Raw genomic sequence first — 20,406 nt, 5'->3', positions numbered from 1 at the left:
AGAATAGAGCATGTCACTTCTTTCAATGTTTTTACTGCGTTTTATTTTTCAGCGTTTTTCACCCATTGAAAGTAATGGGTGGTGAAAAAACGCTGAAAAAAAAGCAGGTATCAGGTTTTGCTGTGTTTTTTGTGCTGAAACTTTATGAAGTAGAATATGATAATTTTTTGTAACTAAACTCCACCAGCATGGAAGAGACAAATGTAGCATGAAAATGCAGCAAAAAATGCACAAAAAACCAAGAAAAAACATGAAAGCATGTTTTTTTCTGCTGTTTTTTTTACTACCAAGGCAATGAGCATAGAAAAAAATTGTCCAATTTTCATCAAGAAAAAAAAAGATGATTAACCATTTTTCATCTGTATTGCCATCCGTATGGCATCTGTATTCATACATCAGCAGTGAATAAAGTTTATAAGACCAAAATCAGTTTCCTATGTTAATAATTGCAATGTGTCCGCAAAAATCAGAGGCCATGCTGATAATCTCAATGGGGGCCAATTTTTTTTTTGTTTTGCTCACCAATAGACTCGAATAGGCTCATCCGAAATACAAAAGGGAATAGTGAATGTTGCTTTTTTTCCACATTCAATGAAAATAACAGTCATATGAACGGCCCAATTAAATAGCATTGCTCCTAGCGCTGCCTTTTGGAGATAACTTTTTTTTTTCCACGGACAACACATGGGCCAAAAATACAGTCGTTCGGAAGTACCATTACAATGATTATATGGGCAGGAAGGAGACTGCTGCCTCTAAGGCTGGGTTCACACGTAGCGGAACTCTCGCGGAAATTATCGCGAGAATACCGGAATTCCATTCCACGGGAAAATCTCATTTTAAATTTCCACGATTTTCCCGTGGAAAAACTAGCATTTTGCAAGCGTAATTAGCTTGCAGAATTGCTAGCGTTTTCCAAGCGATCTGGAGCATCGCTTGGAGAACTGCTTGACAGGTTGGTCACACTCGTCAAACATAGTGTTTGACGAGTGTGACCAACTTTTTACTATTGAGGCCGCCTATGCAGCATCAATAGTAAAAGATAGAATGTAAAAAGTAATAATAAAAAAAAATACATTGTTATTCTCACCTTCCGACGTCCTGCGCAGCCTTCCCGCCTCTCTCCACGCTCCCGGTCCCAGTAATCCTTTGCGACAATTACCGCGATGACGTCTGTTCTCGCGGGATCGTGACGTCTCGCGGTCATTCGCGATGACGTCGCGTGAATGACCGCGAGACTTTGCGATCCCGCGAGAACGGATGTCATCGCTCGCAAAGGCTTACTGGGACCGGGAGCGGGAAGAGAGGCAGGAAGGCTGCGCGGGATGTCGGAAGGTGATAATAACAATGTTTTTTATTTTAAATTCTATTTTTTACAGGGATATGGTACCCAAAGCCCGGAGGACAGTCTCCTCTCCTCCGGACCGTGGGTACCATCCGCAAATGTTCTGCTTACTTTTCGCATGGTGGGCACAGCCTCATGTGGAAAGTAAGCAGAACAATGCATTCCTATGGGTGCGGGATCACCGCGATTCCGCAAAATTAATGAGCATGCTGCGTTTTTTACCGTGAAGCGATTCCGCCGCGGTAAAAACCGCAGCATTAGCACAGCATTGTGGAATCCCATAGGAATGCATGGGATGCTTATTTTTCACGTTTTCGCGGCAAAATCGCGCGGTTAAAACCGCCGCGGAAACGTGAATAAAACGCCACGTGTGAACTCAGCCTAATAGTTGGATATTAGGTCATTCTTATACCTTTTCATGACCCCCAGCACTGGTTAAAAGGGTTTTTAAGGTTTTATACACTAACCCCTGTATATCTTTATTTTCAGAGCATTACATCCCGTGTTTATATTTATCCTTATGCAAAACATTAAACTCTTTCTTTTTTCATTATGAAATCGTCAAGTCACTTATTAACCATGAAGGGATAGGTTCTACATTATTCCATGATGTTATCCACTTCCTTGTATAATGTGCCCATGAAGACATATTGGCTGCTCTAGAGGCTTCACGTCGCCGGTACTAGTATGTGCCAGTCACAGCCAAGTGGGGTGAAGAACTAGTCAGTGATTAATACATAACTATGGCATGTGGAATAGTCTGGTACTGCTTATTTTATCACACGTTATTGCTGCGTTCTCAGCTTTTCAGGAAGATTTATGTAAAGAAGAGTGGGGCTGACATTCTTCCCAGAACAGTCCTGTGTGCACAGAGCTTACTCATCCATCCTTTGGCCTTGTCATTGTGATTTCAGACAGTGATCATTAGAATGAATCCACATGTAGTTCTACAGGATAAGTCCACTCCATGGTTCTGTATGTCAGGAAATCTGATGCTAATTTTCCAGAGAATGCATGCTGAAATCCATGTAAAATCCACCCACAAACCACCTCTCGTGATTTTCAAGGGGAAATTCACATTCATTCCAAGAATTATAAAACATATTTACAGTCCGCGTTGTGAAAAATAAATGGGATTGCGCTTGAGTAACGTACAGTTGTACTCAAAAGTTTACATACCCCAGCTGACTTTTTGCTTTCTTGGCCTTTTTTCACAAAATATGAATGATAACACCAAATCTTTTTCTCCACTAATGATTAGTGGTTGGGTGAAGCCATTTGTTGTCAAACTACTGTGTTTTCTCTTTTTAAATCATAATGACAACCCAAAACATCCAAATGACCCTGATCAAAAGTTTACATACCCTGGTGATTTTGGTCTGATAACATGCACAGATGTTGACACAATTTTTTTTCTGAAAAAAGGCCAAAAAAGCAGAAATTCTGCTGGGGTATGTAAAGTTTTGAGCACAACTGTACAAGCAGATTGAAATGGGTTAACTATGGTATAGAGCCTTAACATTTAAAGGGGTTGTCTAATCTTGACACACGCGTGCACAAATCTTGGCACACAATTTGCAAACTTGTGGTCACATGCCAACTAGTCTCATTCGGATTCTCTCATTTTACTCATTTTTGACAGAAGTTTAGCGCATCTAGTCATAGAATCATAGAATCATAGAATCGTAGAGTTGGAAGGGACCTCCTGGGCCATCTGGTCCAACCCCCTGCTCAAAGCAGGATTCGCTAAATCATCCCAGTCAGATGTCTGTCCAGCCTCTGTTTGAAGACTTCCATTGAAGGAGAACTCACCACTTCTCGTGGCAGCCTGTTCCACTCATTGATCACTCTAACTGTCAAAAAGTTTTTTCTAATATCTAATCTGTGTCTCCTCCCATTCAGTTTCATCCCATTGCTTCTAGTCTTTCCTTGTGCAAATGAGAATAAAGTTGATCCTTCTACAATGTGACAGCCCTTTAGATATTTCTAGACAGCTATTAAGTCTCCTCTCAGTCTTCTCTTTTGCAAACTAAACATTCCCAAATCCTGCAACCTTTCCTCATAAGACAGGGTTTGCAGACCGGTCACCATTCTGGTCGCTCTTTTCTGAACTTGCTCCAGTTTGTTGATGTCTTTTTTAAAATGTGGTGCCCAAAACTGGACACAATATTCCAGATGAGGTCTGACCAAAGAGGAGTAGAGGGAAATAATGACTTCACGTGATCTAGACTGTATGCTTCTGTTAATACATCCTAGAATTGCATTTGCCTTTTTTGCTGCTGCATCACACTGTTGACTCATATTCAGTCTGTGATCTATTAGTATACCCAAGTCTTTTTCACATGTGCTGTCACTTAGCCCTATTCCTCCCATTCTATATATGCTTTTTCCATTTTTATTGCCCAGATGTAGTACTTTGCATTTCTCCCTGTTAAAAACCATTCTGTTAGTTGCTGCCCACTTCTCCAGTTTATTTAAATCTTTTTGAATCCTCTCTCTCTCTTCTCTAGTATTAGCTATCCCTCCTAGCTTTGTGTCATCAGCAAATTTAATCAGTTTACCCTCAATTCCTTCATCTAAATCGTTGATAAAGATGTTGAACAATACAGGGCCCAGGACAGAGCCCTGTGGTACCCCACTTGAGACATTCTTCCAACTGGATGTGCAGCCATTTACGACCACTCTTTGGGTCCGATCACTAAGCCAGTTATGAATCCACCTAACAGTTGCCTTGTCCATTCCATACTTAATCATTTTTTCAATAAGGATTGTATGAGAGACTTTGTCAAATGCTTTGCTGAAGTCAAGATATACTATATCTACAGCATTTCCTTGATCCACCCAATCAGTGATACCGTCATAGAAGGAAATTAAGTTAGTCTGACATGACTTATTAGTTACAAACCCATGCTGACTCTGTTTAATCACTTCATTCTTATCCAGGTATTGACATACATGTTGTTTAATAATTTGTTCAAAGATCTTTCCTGGTATAGAAGTCAGACTCACCGGCCTATAGTTACCTGGGTCCACCTTCTTCCCCTTTTTGAAGATAGGAACAACATTTGCTCTTCTCCAGTCTTCTGGCACTTCTCCTGTTCTCCAAGAATTTTCAAAGATTATAGAGAGGGGTTCAAAAATTTCTTCTGCTATCTCCTTCAGTACTCTGGGGTGTAATTCATCTGGACCTGGAGACTTGAATTCATTTAGGCTAGCTAAGTGTTTCCTCACTATCTTTCTGTTTATAGATATCCTGGATTCTTCTATTCCCTTAATAGGACAGTGAATAACAGTTGATGTTACATTTCCTTTCTGAGAGAAAACAGATGCAAAATAGGAATTTAAAAGTTCAGCCTTCTCAACATCCTGTCTTACCATTTCATCATTTTCATCCTGTAAAAATCCTATAGCATCTTTGACTTTTCTTTTACTTTTGACATATCCCCAAAATCCTTTATTATTGCTTTTGACATCTCTTGCAAGCCTCAATTCATTTTCAGCTTTAGCTAATCTGATTTGTGCCCTGCAGGTTCTGCAGACAGCATTATATTCTTCTTTAGATATGCCTCCCTCTTTCCATTTTATAAACATTTTTTTCTTCCTTTTTAGCATGTGCTTAAGTTCTGTGTTCATCCATCCTGGTTTCCTTAACTGCTTCCTATTCTTCCCTCTTTTCGGAATTGTTAACAACTGTGCTTTGAGAATTTCATTTTTCAAGATTTCCCATCCTTCCTGGACATTTTTGTCTTTAAGGATATCCAGCCATTGGATCCCTCCAATTCTCTTTCTGAATCCCTTAAAATCTGCCTTTCTGAAATCTAACCTTGACGTCTGAGTCTTCACAGGTCTTCCGCCTCTAGTTATCCAAAATTCTAAAATAGCATGGTCGCTACCTCCTAGGGTCCCAGCCACTTTTACCTCCTCAACCATTTCCTCCCTGTTTATAAGGATTAGATCCAAGGTAGCAGTTCCCCTTGTTTTCTCCCTTACCTTTTGGAAGATAAAGTTGTCAGCAAGAGAGGATAAGAATTTCCTTGACCTGTTAGTTTTGCCTGAGAGAGATTCCCAACAAATGTCTGGATAGTTGAAATCTCCCATGACAACTATGTCATATTTTTTGGAGAACTTGGCCATTTGATGCATAAAGAGTTCATCCATAGCTTCAGCTTGCACAGGCGGCCTGTAGTAAATGCCTACAATGGTGTCCTTTCCATTGTTCTGTCCTTGTATTCTTACCCAAACAGTTTCCACAGAACTCCCAGTCTCTGAAGCTTCAATCTCTGTGCAGATATACGCGTTTCTAACATACAATGCGACACCCCCTCCTCGTTTATCAAGTCTGTTTCTTGCAAATAAGTTGTATCCTTCTAGTCTTGTATTCCAATCATGTGTATTGTCCCACCAAGTTTCAGTGATTCCAATGACATCATATTTCTTTTCCTGTGTTAGTAGTTCCAATTCTCCTTGTTTGTTGCCCATGCTTTGTGCATTAGTATAGAAACATTTTAGTTTGTGATTGGTTTCTCTTTCTCCAATATTTTTATTAATTAGATTCTTTCGTCTTTGTTCTTCCTTTCCACTTCTAATAGCAGAGTTCTCAATAGCATTTGTCAGGTGTATGGCTTTTTCTGGTCTTTTGCTTCCCTTCCCATGTTGTTCTAGTTTAAAGCTCTCCTTACAAGTGTAGCAAGGCGACTTCCAAATACATGCTTACCAGTCTTCGTAAGGTGCACCCCATCTCTAGCAAGTAGTCCATCGTATAAGTAGTTCACTCCGTGATCCAGAAATCCAAATCATTGCTGACGGCACCATCGACGTAGCCAGTTGTTCACCTGCAGAATCTTATTCCACCTCCTTGTTCCATGGCCATCCACTGGGAGGATGGAAGAGAGCACGTTACCGCCAGTATGTAAGCCTCCCGCTCGCACCAGCAATACCGGGGAATAATGACAGCGTGCACACTGTTACAATTCGGCAAATAGAGTGCAGTTTTTGTCTTACGCCTGGACGACCCCTTTCATCTGCAAATTCAATGGCCGGCTTCAGATTTCTCACATAATTTCAGTGGCAAATCAGTGTGATATTTTTGAAAAATATAAAACCTGAATGTGACTATAGCCTAAGGGATACACAGACCAAATGCTGTGACCCTTTGAGGGCTGCCCCACAAAATGCTGCAAAAACCATTGTGGAAACTATTTTTTTAATCAGCCAATATGGCACCTGTAGTGGAGTAGCGACTTTCCTGCTCAACTATCCCTCAGTGGGTTAGTTACAAAATAGAAAGATTCCATTACCCATAAGATGCAACTTATTGATCACTGGGGCTTTGGAACCCAGGAAACAGGCACTAAAGATCTTGAATTGAATATGACAAAGTAGTAGTCCCATAGACAATGGTCACATCTCGCTCCATTCTTGGGATCACTGAGGGTCCCAGCAATTGGACCCTCAGCGATCAGTTAGGTATTCCCTTATCCAGTGTATGCTAAATAACTTACTATCCTGGGAATAACCCTTTACTTGATTGTGATCAGGTAATAGTTAGAGTTGAGCGAAACGGGTCGAAAAAAATTCAAAAGTCGCCGACTTTTGGCAAAGTCGGGTTTCATGAAACGAAACCCGACCCTAGGATGAGGTCAGCCACGAGGTCGGCGACTTACGCGCCAAAGTCGCGTTTCAAAAGTTTGTTTTGCGCTCTTTTTCAGCCAATCAGGATCCACGGACACTGTGGGCAACGTGATGACATAGGCACGGGTCACCACCATCTTTCAGAAGGGCATGCAAGTGATTGGCTTGCTTTGGTGGGCGTCACAGGGGGTATAAAAGGGTGTGCACGCCGACCGCCATCTTACTTCTGCCGATCTTAGTATAGGGAGAGGTTGCTGCTGATTCTGTAGGGAGAGCGTTAGGCAGGGAAGAAGACAAAAAAACTGCTTCTGCTGCTAGCGATTTGGCCTGCACAACACACAAGTCACTGTGTGTGCAGTGCAAGGGGAGGCTATATTGTGGTGTATCAGTGGTGTTGGTTGTTGGGCTGCCTTTTAAGGCTTCCTGACACGCTGGCATTGCTGTTTACCCACTGCTCCGCAAACTGCTTTTTTAAAAGCAATCCAATCTCCCTTATCCTCTAGTCACTTTTGTCACAGCTGTGCCATCGAGCGTGTCACATAGCGCTCAGATATCAGTGGGCCTCACACAATCCACAAGTGTCCAGTGTCCAAAAGTGTACGCAGAGATTCAAAATCTCCATTATCCTCTCGTCACTTTGGTCACAGGCAGCTGTGCCATCGAGCGTGTCACATAGCGCTCAGATATCAGTGGGCCTCACACAATCCACAAGTGTCCAGTGTCCAAAAGTGTACGCAGAGATTCAAAATCTCCATTATCCTCTCGTCACTTTGGTCACAGGCAGCTGTGCCATCGAGCGTGTCACATAGCGCTCAGATATCAGTGGGCCTCACACAATCCAAAAGTGTCCAGTGTCCAAAAGTGTACGCAGAGATTCAAAATCTCCATTATCCTCTCGTCACTTTGGTCACAGGCAGCTGTGCCATCGAGCGTGTCACATAGCGCTCAGATATCAGTGGGCCTCACACAATCCAAAAGTGTCCACTGTCCACAAGTGTGTGCAGAAATTCTAAATCTCCCCTGTCCTATAGACACCTTGTACCTTGTTTTACATTACTGTATAGTTTGTTGGATTTTGTCTACATTTCTACCAAAAATGAGGAAGGCTGGTGGAAGAGGCCGTGGAATTGGGCGGGGGTTGGCAGCTGGTAATGATGGTGTTGGTGGTGGATCTGATGGTAGTGGCAAGAGCAAAATAGGACCGAATGCAGGAGGTGCTGACCCTGCGTCATCGTCTGGCTACATAAGGCCTCGAACGCTTAGTTTTCTAGGAGTTGGCAAACCGCTTTTAAAGGCAGAGCATCAGGAAAAAGTTTTGTCTTACATTGCTGACTCAGCCTCCAGCTCTATCGCCTCCTCTTCTTCAGTTGTAAAAAGTAAAAGCACTGAGTCGTCATTGGAGGCTCATGTTCATGAACCACACCTTTCCTTGTGTCCTTCACCCCAACCAAGATTGAAGGATGACGCAGGCCATACTACTGATTACTCCATGGAGCTGTTTTCACATACCATGCCTGGATTATCAAGTCAAATGGTGAATTACCCAGGCCAAGATGAATCTGACATGGAGTGCACTGATGCACAGCCGCTGATGGATGATTCTGCTGGTACATTCACTCAGAGCACTACATTGTCCTCGCAGTGTACAGAGCCAGATTTTGACCCTGATGAGACTCAGGTGCCCCTTCCCGCACACTATACCACCATACACGGTGACACAGAGAAAGGTGCACATGACATAGAAGAGGAGGTGATGGATGACCCAGTTGTTGACCCAGATTGGCATCCATTGGGGGAAGAGGGTGCTGCTTCCAATAGCTCAGATGAGGAGCATCCACAGCAGACATCGACATCGCAACAGCTGTTATCTGGCAGGCCCGGAGCACTCCAAAGACAGGTTCCAAACATCAAAAGAGTTGCTGGACAGCTTGTCCAGAGGGTCAAAAGATCACAGCGTGCTAGGCCGCAAAATGTCTGCCAAAGTAGGAAGAGTGCAGTGTGGCACTTTTTTGAACAAAATCCTCATGATCAGGCCAAGGTTATCTGTAAGAAGTGCGCAAAGACCTTTAGCCGAGGGAAAAATCTGAAAAATTTGAATACCAGTTGCATGCTTAGACATTTAACCAGCATGCACTTGCAAGCGTGGACACAACACCAAACCTCAAGTGCCACATGTGCAACTGATCACAACGAAGGTAGTCAGCAACGCTACATTGTTTCCCCCACTGTAAGCCCACCGGTTAGCACAGCAGCAAATGTTGAGGTGTCGTTGCAAGGCCACAGCAGTCAGGGAATCCCACTGTTATATCAACGAAAGACTGATTCTAGGCCATCAGAAAGAACACCAACTCCATCACCATCATCAACCCTCTCTCAGTCCGCCCTGTCCACCGCTACTTCCACCATATGCAGCTCTCAAGTCCAGCTCACCCTCCCAGACACTATGAGTAGGTCAAGAAAGTACTCAGTCTCTCATCCGCGTACACTGGGCTTGAACGCCCACATTGCCAAACTAATCTCGTTTGAGATGATGCCCTTTCGGTTGGTGGAAAGCACAGCTTTCCGCGAACTCATGGCCTATGCAGTACCACGCTATGACCTACCCAGTCGCCACTTCTCTCGCAAAGCCATCCCAGCCCTCCACCATCATGTGAAAGACCGCATTGTCCATGCACTCAAGCAGTCAGTGAGCGGAAAGGTGCACCTCACAACTGATGCATGGTCCAGTCGGCATGGCCAGGGCCGTTACGTGTCCATCACTGCGCACTGGGTTAATGTGGTGGATGCAGGGTCCACAGGGGACAGCGGTGGTGGGACAGTGCTGCCTAGCCCACGGTATAGGAAACAGTTGGCTGTAGGCGTTCGACCCTCCTCCTCCTCCTCCTCCTCCTCCTCCTCCTCCTCCTCCAGAAGCGAAAGCTCGTCCACAGAGCGCAGTCGTACGAGCACTCCATCTGCAGCTGCCACTGTTGCACACGATGTGTCCCCCTATCGAGCAGCTAGTGGAAAGCGTCAGCAGGCTGTGTTGCAGATGATGTGTTTGGGCGACAGACACACCGCCGAGGTGCTGGCCGAGTACTTGAAGCGACAAACTGAGTCATGGCTGGGCAGTGTACATCTTGAGGCAGGCAAGGTAGTTAGTGATAACGGCCGTAATTTTGTGGCAGTCATAGCCCTTTCAAAACTCAGCCACATACCTTGCTTGGCTCACACCTTGAACCTGGTGGTGCAGTGCTTCCTCAAAAATTATCCGGAGTTAACAGCCCTGCTCCAGAAGGTGCGAAGACTGTGCGCGCACATCCGCCGGTCGCCTGTACACTCCGTTCGTATGCAGAAGCTGCAGCGATTGCTCCACCTTCCCAACCACCGCCTCATTATCGACATTGCAACAAGGTGGAACTCCACCCTGCACATGGTGGAGCGGCTGTGCGAGCAGAGGCAGGCCATAATGCATTTGTGGGAGGATACACGGCCAGGCACTTTGAGAGCAGACATGGAGTTGACAGGCGTGCAGTGGTCGAAGCTGAAAGACCTTTGTAAAGTCCTTCAGTGTTTTGAGGAATGCACACGGCTGGTAAGCGCAGACGACGCCATCCTAAGCATGAGCATCCCACTTATGCGTCTGCTCATGCAAACTTTGACGCACCTTAAGGAGCAGGCGTCTGCAGCCAATGTTGATGAGGAGGAAGAGGAGGAGGGAATCCTTGATGACATTCAGCCATTGTCTGCTCAGGGACCTCTCCTGGACAAGGTGGAGGAAGAAGAGGAGGAGGAGGAGGAGGATGATGGGGATGATTACTTAGGGGAGGAGGATGCATCTCGTGGGGCAAGTGAAAATGTTGGCGTGGCAAGGTCTGGTACAGGGTTTGTGCGTGACTGGAGGGATGTGGATTTGCCAGAAAGTGCTCCTCCAACCAGCACTCGCAGTGCATCATTGACACCGGGAACATTGGCCCACATGTCAGATTATGCCTTGCGGATCCTAAAAAGGGACCCCCGCATTGCCAAAATGATGAACGATGACGACTACTGGTTGGCCAGCATCCTGGATCCACGCTATAAAGGCAAATTACAAAACATCATGCCACAGGAGAACCTTGACCTAATATTGGCTAATAAACAAGCATCTCTGGTAAATCGGTTGCATGAGGCATTCCCAGCACACAGCAGCGGTGATGGTTCTCACACGAGCCGTACGGGCCGGGGGCAGCTTGGCAGAGGTGTTCGTGGTGCACACAGCAGAAGTGGCGTTGGAGACAGGGGTTTCATGACAATGTTGTGGACTGATTTTTCAAATACCGCTCACACAACTGGTAATACTGCATCGATGGAAAGTGACAGGAGACAGCAGTTGTCAACTATGGTTACAAACTACTTTTCCTCCCATATCGATGTTCTCCCACACAGGTCATTCCCCTTTGACTATTGGGCCGCTAAACTGGACACCTGGCCTGAATTGGCCCAATATGCCTTACAGGAGCTCGCTTGCCCAGCTGCAAGTGTGCTATCAAGAAGAAGAGTCTTCAGTGCAGCTGGATCAATCCTGACAGAAAAAAGGACCCGTCTGTCAACCCAAAATGTGGATGATCTAACCTTCATTAAAATGAACCACGCATGGGTTTCCAAGGATTTTGTCCCACCTTCCCCTGATGACACATAGGGTGACAAAAAAATGGCTTGCTTTGGTCCACCTCTTCCTGGTACTTCACCTATTTCGCCTTTTGCATCAGCTGAATGTCCAACATCAACATATGCCACTTTCTAAAACTCCCTAACTGTGCTGCCCCCCCCCATGGCCGGGGTAACCACCTAGCGCATGACACCGTGCGAGTGCCGTTGCCCTGGACAGGTGGGTAGGCCGACTCTTGGGCGCGGGCACTGGCACAGGGTCCCTCATAGTGCAATCAAGTGTCTCTGACGGTGGTGGTGCACACCCGCCGTCAGACACACCGCTGTACTATGAGGGGCCCAGTGCCAGTACCGACGCCCACGAGTGGGCCCCCCTTGCTTGGGCAGGGCCCCAGCATTTGCAATCTTTACCTCTCCCTGCTCCTCCGCTGTGTAATCTGGGCCGTCAAATCCATACTGTGCCTGACACCGTCTGAGCCTGCCTCCTGAGACATATATTTTGAATGTGTACGCTATCCATACATGTTATCCAGGGATACGGTACCCTTTCTAACCTTTGTGCAATCACGTGCAATCCATACTGGGCCTAACACCGTCTGAGCCTGCCTCATGCTGTATAGACATATATTTTGAATGTGTACGCTATCCATACATGTTATCCAGGGATACGGTACCCTTTCTAACCTTTGTGCAATCACGTGCAATCCATACTGGGCCTAACACCGTCTGAGCCTGCCTCATGCTGTATAGACATATATTTTGAATGTGTACGCTATCCATACATGTTATCCGGGGATACGGTACCCTTTCTAACCTTTGTGCAATCACGTGCAATCCATACTGGGCCTAACACCGTCTGAGCCTGCCTCATGCTGTATAGACATATATTTTGAATGTGTACGCTATCCATACATGTTATCCAGGGATACGGTACCCTTTCTAACCTTTGTGCAATCACGTGCAATCCATACTGGGCCTAACACCGTCTGAGCCTGCCTCATGCTGTATAGACATATATTTTGAATGTGTACGCTATCCATACATGTTATCCAGGGATACGGTACCCTTTCTAACCTTTGTGCAATCATGTGCAATCCATACTGGGCCTAACACCGTCTGAGCCTGCCTCATGCTGTATAGACATATATTTTGAATGTGTACGCTATCCATACATGTTATCCGGGGATACGGTACCCTTTCTAACCTTTGTGCAATCACGTGCAATCCATACTGGGCCTAACACCGTCTGAGCCTGCCTCATGCTGTATAGACATATATTTTGAATGTGTACGCTATCCATACATGTTATCCGGGGATACGGTACCCTTTCTAACCTTTGTGCAATCACGTGCAATCCATACTGGGCCTAACACCGTCTGAGCCTGCCTCATGCTGTATAGACATATATTTTGAATGTGTACGCTATCCATACATGTTATCCGGGGATACGGTACCCTTTCTAACCTTTGTGCAATGACGTGCAATCCATACTGGGCCTAACACCGTCTGAGCCTGCCTCATGCTGTATAGACATATATTTTGAATGTGTACGCTATCCATACATGTTATCCAGGGATACGGTACCCTTTCTAACCTTTGTGCAATCACGTGCAATCCATACTGGGCCTAACACCGTCTGAGCCTGCCTCATGCTGTATAGACATATATTTTGAATGTGTACGCTATCCATACATGTTATCCAGGGATACGGTACCCTTTCTAACCTTTGTGCAATGACGTGCAATCCATACTGGGCCTAACACCGTCTGAGCCTGCCTCATGCTGTATAGACATATATTTTGAATGTGTACGCTATCCATACATGTTATCCAGGGATACGGTACCCTTTCTAACCTTTGTGCAATCACGTGCAATCCATACTGGGCCTAACACCGTCTGAGCCTGCCTCATGCTGTATAGACATATATTTTGAATGTGTACGCTATCCATACATGTTATCCGGGGATACGGTACCCTTTCTAACCTTTGTGCAATCACGTGCAATCCATACTGGGCATAACACCGTCTGAGCCTGCCTCATGCTGTATAGACATATATTTTGAATGTGTACGCTATCCATACATGTTATCCAGGGATACGGTACCCTTTCTAACCTTTGTGCAATCACGTGCAATCCATACTGGGCCTAACACCGTCTGAGCCTGCCTCATGCTGTATAGACATATATTTTGAATGTGTACGCTATCCATACATGTTATCCGGGGATACGGTACACTTTCTAACCTTTGTGCAATCACGTGCAATCCATACTGGGCCTAACACCGTCTGAGCCTGCCTCATGCTGTATAGACATATATTTTGAATGTGTACGCTATCCATACATGTTATCCGGGGATACGGTACCCTTTCTAACCTTTGTGCAATCACGTGCAATCCATACTGGGCCTAACACCGTCTGAGCCTGCCTCATGCTGTATAGACATATATTTTGAATGTGTACGCTATCCATACATGTTATCCGGGGATACGGTACCCTTTCTAACCTTTGTGCAATCACGTGCAATCCATACTGGGCCTAACACCGTCTGAGCCTGCCTCATGCTGTATAGACATATATTTTGAATGTGTACGCTATCCATACATGTTATCCGGGGATACGGTACCCTTTCTAACCTTTGTGCAATCACGTGCAATCCATACTGGGCCTAACACCGTCTGAGCCTGCCTCATGCTGTATAGACATATATTTTGAATGTGTACGCTATCCATACATGTTATCCAGGGATACGGTACCCTTTCTAACCTTTGTGCAATGACGTGCAATCCATACTGGGCCTAACACCGTCTGAGCCTGCCTCATGCTGTATAGACATATATTTTGAATGTGTACGCTATCCATACATGTTATCCAGGGATACGGTACCCTTTCTAACCTTTGTGCAATCACGTGCAATCCATACTGGGCGTGAGAACGGCTGGCGAGCTGTTAAGCAAGCTACAGCACCTGTCCAGACAAGTACAGGGATTCCCTAGCGAGGAGACTTATTTGATTGTTTTCAATGTTGGGACAGCAATTTTTGGGGAGCACTATACTCTGGAGAATGATAGATGGGGCCCACCATACACTGGAACATTCCAAAGGTGGACATCAGACACTGGAGCAGCATTTACAGGGCCCATTATACACTAGAGCATTAGAAATGGGGCCCATTATGTTTGGAGCATTATTTGGGCCCATAAGACAGTGGAGCTTCATGCATGGGGACCAACATATACTGTAGCATTATGTGGAGCTCATCATATACTGTTTCAAACATTATATGGGACCAATGATTCTGTATGGAGAAATAGATGGGCCTCGTCATGAGATGTAAAAAGTGAGGTATTTTTCATTGTACTATACCGCTATTTATTTGCTGTATCGGAGCATGATGAGTTGTGGTATGTGTTAAAGGGGCGCTCTTTCGCCCAGGGCACATGAAAACCTGCAGCCAGCCCTCCCCCCCCACAACTTTAGCCAAATAACCCCCATTTTTCAGTGCGTAACTTATATTATGAAGTTAATTAAGGTTGACAAGCTTAAGTAAGAAGAATTGATGCTTTTGGCATTCAAATGGGCACTGTAGGTGTGTTTCCTGTCCTCCTCTCACTGCCGACTTTTATTCCCCATTGACTTACATTGGGTTTCGTGTTTCGGGACGACCCCGACTTTTCCCTATAATCGGACGATCTTGCTCGACCCGACTTTTGGAAAAGTCGGGTTTCACGAAACGAAACGCGACCCTAAAAAACCAAAAGTCGCTCAACTCTAGTAATAGTATTTGGGGCCCAGTCATTGAGGAAGTGTCCTTGTTTGTGAAACGTGGACTAGGAATGGCTCCCAGGACGAGGGGTACAGGAACAGTCAGCAAATGCGCACAAAGATTAGATAATATAATATAAATATTTACTAACCAGTTTATAAAACAAAGGAAAGGATGGTAGGTAAGCAGTGTATAAGTAACAAATACAATGCAGCAGTTACTTTCAGTAACACTGACTAAGACTGTACGCAGGCACACTTAAACAGAATGAACAGTTTTATGTGAGCAAAATACAACACGATTAACTTTTTCTATGCTTAAATCAATAAAGGAACAGTGTTCTGACAGTACTTTAGTAATCGCCTTCTCAGAGCAGTTTTTGAAGTGTTTCTTTTACAGAAGAGGCCTTTTCTCCTAACTAAATGGACCTATATGGCTATTTATACATATATATTCAGATATAAGATGGTACCAGTATGTCCTGGAACTGAAGGAGAAGGGTCCTTGCTGGGCTGATTCTCAAATAATCAGAAACACCATCTTGAAGCTCTTAGGGAATTCTAATCTCTCCAATGCAGGGCTTCCCTAAGTCTTTAAAGATAGAAACACCACCTTGAAGCTCTTAGGGAATGTCGATCTCTCTATTGTAGGGCTTTCCTTAGTCCTTAAAGGTAAGGCCTCACGTGGCCTAGCCCAACATGATGTACTTGGTTATCCTCACTGAGTCGACTCATGTCAAGCTGAACAACGTGTCCCAGAGTAACCAACAACAGATCCGGACTTTCTCCAAGGATCCACAGCTTCACTTCCACACTCCAACTCTGGCCTATTGCCACTGCCTTCTACTGACCAGATCATATATTACATCACAAATCTCCAACAATGCAGTAAACTGTGAATAACCCTTACATTTGTCACAGCAGTTTAACAGGAGTTAAGAGCTAGCAAAATAAAAACTGAATTAAACCAATAGGTAAATGCCTTAAAGAGAAAAAAATGAAAACACCAAAATTGCATTTTTTAGGCTGGTTTCACACTTGCGGTTTTTTTGCTCTGTTTTTTAGCGCAAAAAAAGCATGCGTTTTCCCCCCCTATCTTTTACATGGGTGCGCATAGGTGCGCATACACATGCGTTTGTATGCGCATGCATTTTTTTGTAGTGTGCGCTCGGGCGCACAAAATGCATCCTGTTGCATTTTTTGTGCGTCCGACTTGCCCCCCAAAAACGCATGCGCACGCAATGCGTTTTTTTTTACAGCAAAATACCCATTATAGTCTATGGGTGCGCATACGTGCGCATTGTAATGCAATTTTTTAAAAAAAAAAACGCACCAAAACCCGCAAAAAAACGAACACAAACGCATGATGCGTTTTTTTCATGCGATTGTGTGTGCAAAAAAACGCACAGCAAAAAAATGCAAGTGTGAAAGTAGCCTTAGGTAGCCACAATACCGCCAAAAATGTGCAATAAGAAGTGTTAAAAACTTTATGTCTACACCCAAAATGTTATCAATAAAAAGTCAGCTCGCCACGGAAAAAACAAACTTTCAAACTGCTCCTTCAATGTTGAAATGAAAACATTACAGTCTCAGAAAATGGCATCACAGGCAAAAGGGTTTTTCCCAAGAATTTCCATTTTTTTCATACTGATATTAAAAGACAAATTACACAAGTGTGGTATGGCTATTATTGTGCTGACCTGGTGAATCATATTGCCAAGTCATTTTTATGATGCAGTGAACACTATATGAACAAAACCCAAAAAGCAATTGCAGAATCGTGTTTTTATGTAATTTCACCTAACTTGGAAATAGTCCTGCCTTCCAGTACATCTGTAAGGGGGTCAGGGCCTAGCCCCTTAAATGTTTGATGCTACTGTTTACATGTACATAATTGCCATATTTGAATGTGTCATATTTACGTATCTTTGTATTATATGTAAGCTGTATATACATGTTTATTATTATACAAAGAAGAAACACAGTATGACAAACGTGCAAAAATACTCTGCTGTAAAAAATATATAACAGTAGACAGCAAGTGCTAGTAAAAACTGATAACATTGTGTGACATGCATATAAAGAGTCGTCTTGTACAGCGTTCCCACATCAGGAAGCGCCTTTTTGTATCCACTTTTATGCATGTCACATGTGTTTTTAATCTAATATTTATTATTATATGTAATCTAGGGACCGTGCAGTTAGGGAAAAGGGCCACTAGATGGGGGCACTGAGTACACTGCATATGAAGGTTTAATTGTAGAACACTTAGAGGTTAATTGTAGGAGTAGTAGCTGGGGAATAAGGTAGACAGATTTCCTGGACATAGTCAGATAGGGGTAGACCCATGGTGTGCTCAGGTGGCCTTGGGGCCTGAGCTGCTTAGCTATCACACAACATTTACAAGTAGAAGCCCAGTCATCCATAGAAAGGAGTGAAAGTATTAAGGAAGAAAAGAAGAGTTAAGTCCCTGGTATCCGCAGCAACGTAGTAAAGAAGTTACAGAAGAAGTTTGGGTGCTGAAGTAGTAGAGTGGGCCACCCACGAGTGAGTGGGCAGGATAACCACAAGGGGGTGGACAACGTAGTAGATGATATTTCCGAGTCTGGTCTGAAGTCGGTTCCAGGGAGATATATTGAAGTGCCGGTTTCACCGGGCTCCACGTCCTGTTGTAACTTTGTGGCCTATTCCAGTGAAGTAGTTAGGGAAAGATGAAGAATAATGCATTGTTGGTACTGTGACAAGTGTGCTGGAAGTGTTATGGATGTGCTGTGCCCCGAAGAAAATAAATTTGTTTTGTTTAAAGTTCCTTTGAACACCAGGAAAAGCGGGGACCATAACAGGGAAGAAGCAGCTGACAGCACAGTGAGTATGGATTGCGCTGACATGATTGCAACCCGGCCTTATTTTTACACATCAAATGGTAAAATGGATGTTGTCATTCAAAACTACAACTCATCCTACAATAAACAAGCCTTCATACAGCTATATCGATGTAAAAATAAAGTTTTGTCTCTTGGAAGAAGGGTTGGGGTTATGAAAATGCAAAAGCAGAAATTCGTACAGTTAGGAAGTGATTAAGCTGGTGCAAAAAAATCATTCTTGGCAGCACATCGTCCTGTGTATGATACATGTTGATTGTTCTGTGTGCATGTGAAGCAGGGTTTGACGGTCTTATCAGGCTATTAAATAACAACAAATTGGAAAACATAGACACCAGAGTAAACAGTATAAATTGCCAGTAAAAACAATCAGTTTTCCTTATTTAATCCTTATAAAAGTGACAAGAAATAAATGTTACACAAGGTTGCTGCTAACCAAGCAGGTACATTATACCACATTATACCACATGTGGCCAAAATGATAGAATACATATAAGACCTGAGTAGAGCAGTGCAGGTACAAGTACAAGAGAAAAAGTGTTCCCAGTACCACAAAATATTAGGCAAAAAGGGTATTAGAAGGCACTTACATGAGCAGATGATATGTATGTATGGCATACCCGCCACCCCAACGCACGTTTCACTTCTTCGTCAGGAGACATGAAGTAAATTTGTATTCTGATTTGGCTTTTATCCTAAGTCATATTGCAAGACTTGTTAAAGGGTTGATAGTGACTTGCAGGATTGCTACTACCAACAGGTGGTGTTATAGAGTTCAAGTCCTCTTCCTCTACAAATAGGCAATTTAGGATTCTACCTTCCTTTCCCACAGATTATGAGAATTTTGGTGTAAACTGGGAGGAAGTCTGCAATATCATCTCAAAAACGATGATTGAGCTGCTTATAAATGTTAACAAAACTAACCTGGAAATGGAAATTTAAGGCCTGCAGAAGATATCATTGAATACCTTACCCCACTAGCTCTGTAGTCTGTAAAAAGGGACCTGGAGCCTCAATTTACTGTATGAGAAAAGGAAGTACTTTCTTGATCAGAGAAAGTACACTTTTCTAATTTGGCAAGCAAAGAATTGTCCCTGAGTCTTTGTACAACATAATGAACATGCTCATAGTGTGAACCCAGATCAGACAAAAAAATTAGAATGTATACCACAATAAACCTTCCAATGATATCAGAAAAAATGTCATTCCTAAAGTTCTGAAAGCCAGCAGGTGCATTGATTAAACCAAAAGACATGACCAGATTCTCAAATAAACCCTCACACGTTAAAAATGCTGTCTTTCATTCATCACCATCCCGGATACGTATCAGATTATAAGCCCCTCTATAAGCCCTGTATATTAGATATAGGATGTAAGAGAATTTATGTGCATTGAACATACTCAAATCTCATGCTTCTTTTTGTTGCCAAAAGTATGTAAAGACAAGAATATTCCCCAACCGACCTATTATGTTGGGAAATGGCAATATATGTGAGCCGTTTTGCCAGCTTCTTGACGGCCACTTAAAACCATTAGTTGAAACCCTACCTTCCTTTTTCCTTTTTAAGGGACTCTACAGATTTGTTGCGTAAAATTGAGAAGATTTTGAGGCAGATATGTGACTGGTAACATTGGATGTTGAAGCCGAATATAAATCCATCAGACGAATTCGGTTTACGGGCAACAAGATTTTTCCTCTCAGCAAGTATATTAGAATCGAGTTGCACTAAGTTCTTCTTGATGGAGGCACTTGAGTTTGTGTTGACTCAGAATTTCTTTGCTTTCAGGGAAACCTTCTACCGGCAGCTCCAGGGAACAGAAATAGGGGTAATCTTCGCCCCCTCATATGCCTATAAAGAGTCAGATGACATGCTTCAAACTAAAACATTTTGAAAAAGAGAAGGAAGTAAATGCTTTGTTATCTGCAAGATTGTCATGCCCACATTCCTTGATATGTAATATCCCCACTGGCTAGTTCCTGAGACTCAGGAGGAACTGCTCAGAGGACAGTATTTTTCTTAAACAGACACAAGATCTATCGGCCAGATTTTGTGAGAGGGGTTACAGAAGGAGGGTCATCAGGAAGGCATTGAAGAGAGCGAGGGAAACACCTAGGAAGAATCTTTTAAGTCAAGACGCCACACACCCATGAGCCA

The sequence above is a fragment of the Dendrobates tinctorius genome, unplaced genomic scaffold (genome assembly GCF_039654945.1).
Source record: "Dendrobates tinctorius isolate UK_male_01 unplaced genomic scaffold, ASM3965494v1 ptg000049l, whole genome shotgun sequence".
Classification (NCBI taxonomy): Eukaryota; Metazoa; Chordata; class Amphibia; order Anura; family Dendrobatidae; genus Dendrobates; species Dendrobates tinctorius.
Note: the sequence above shows the minus strand (reverse complement) of the source record.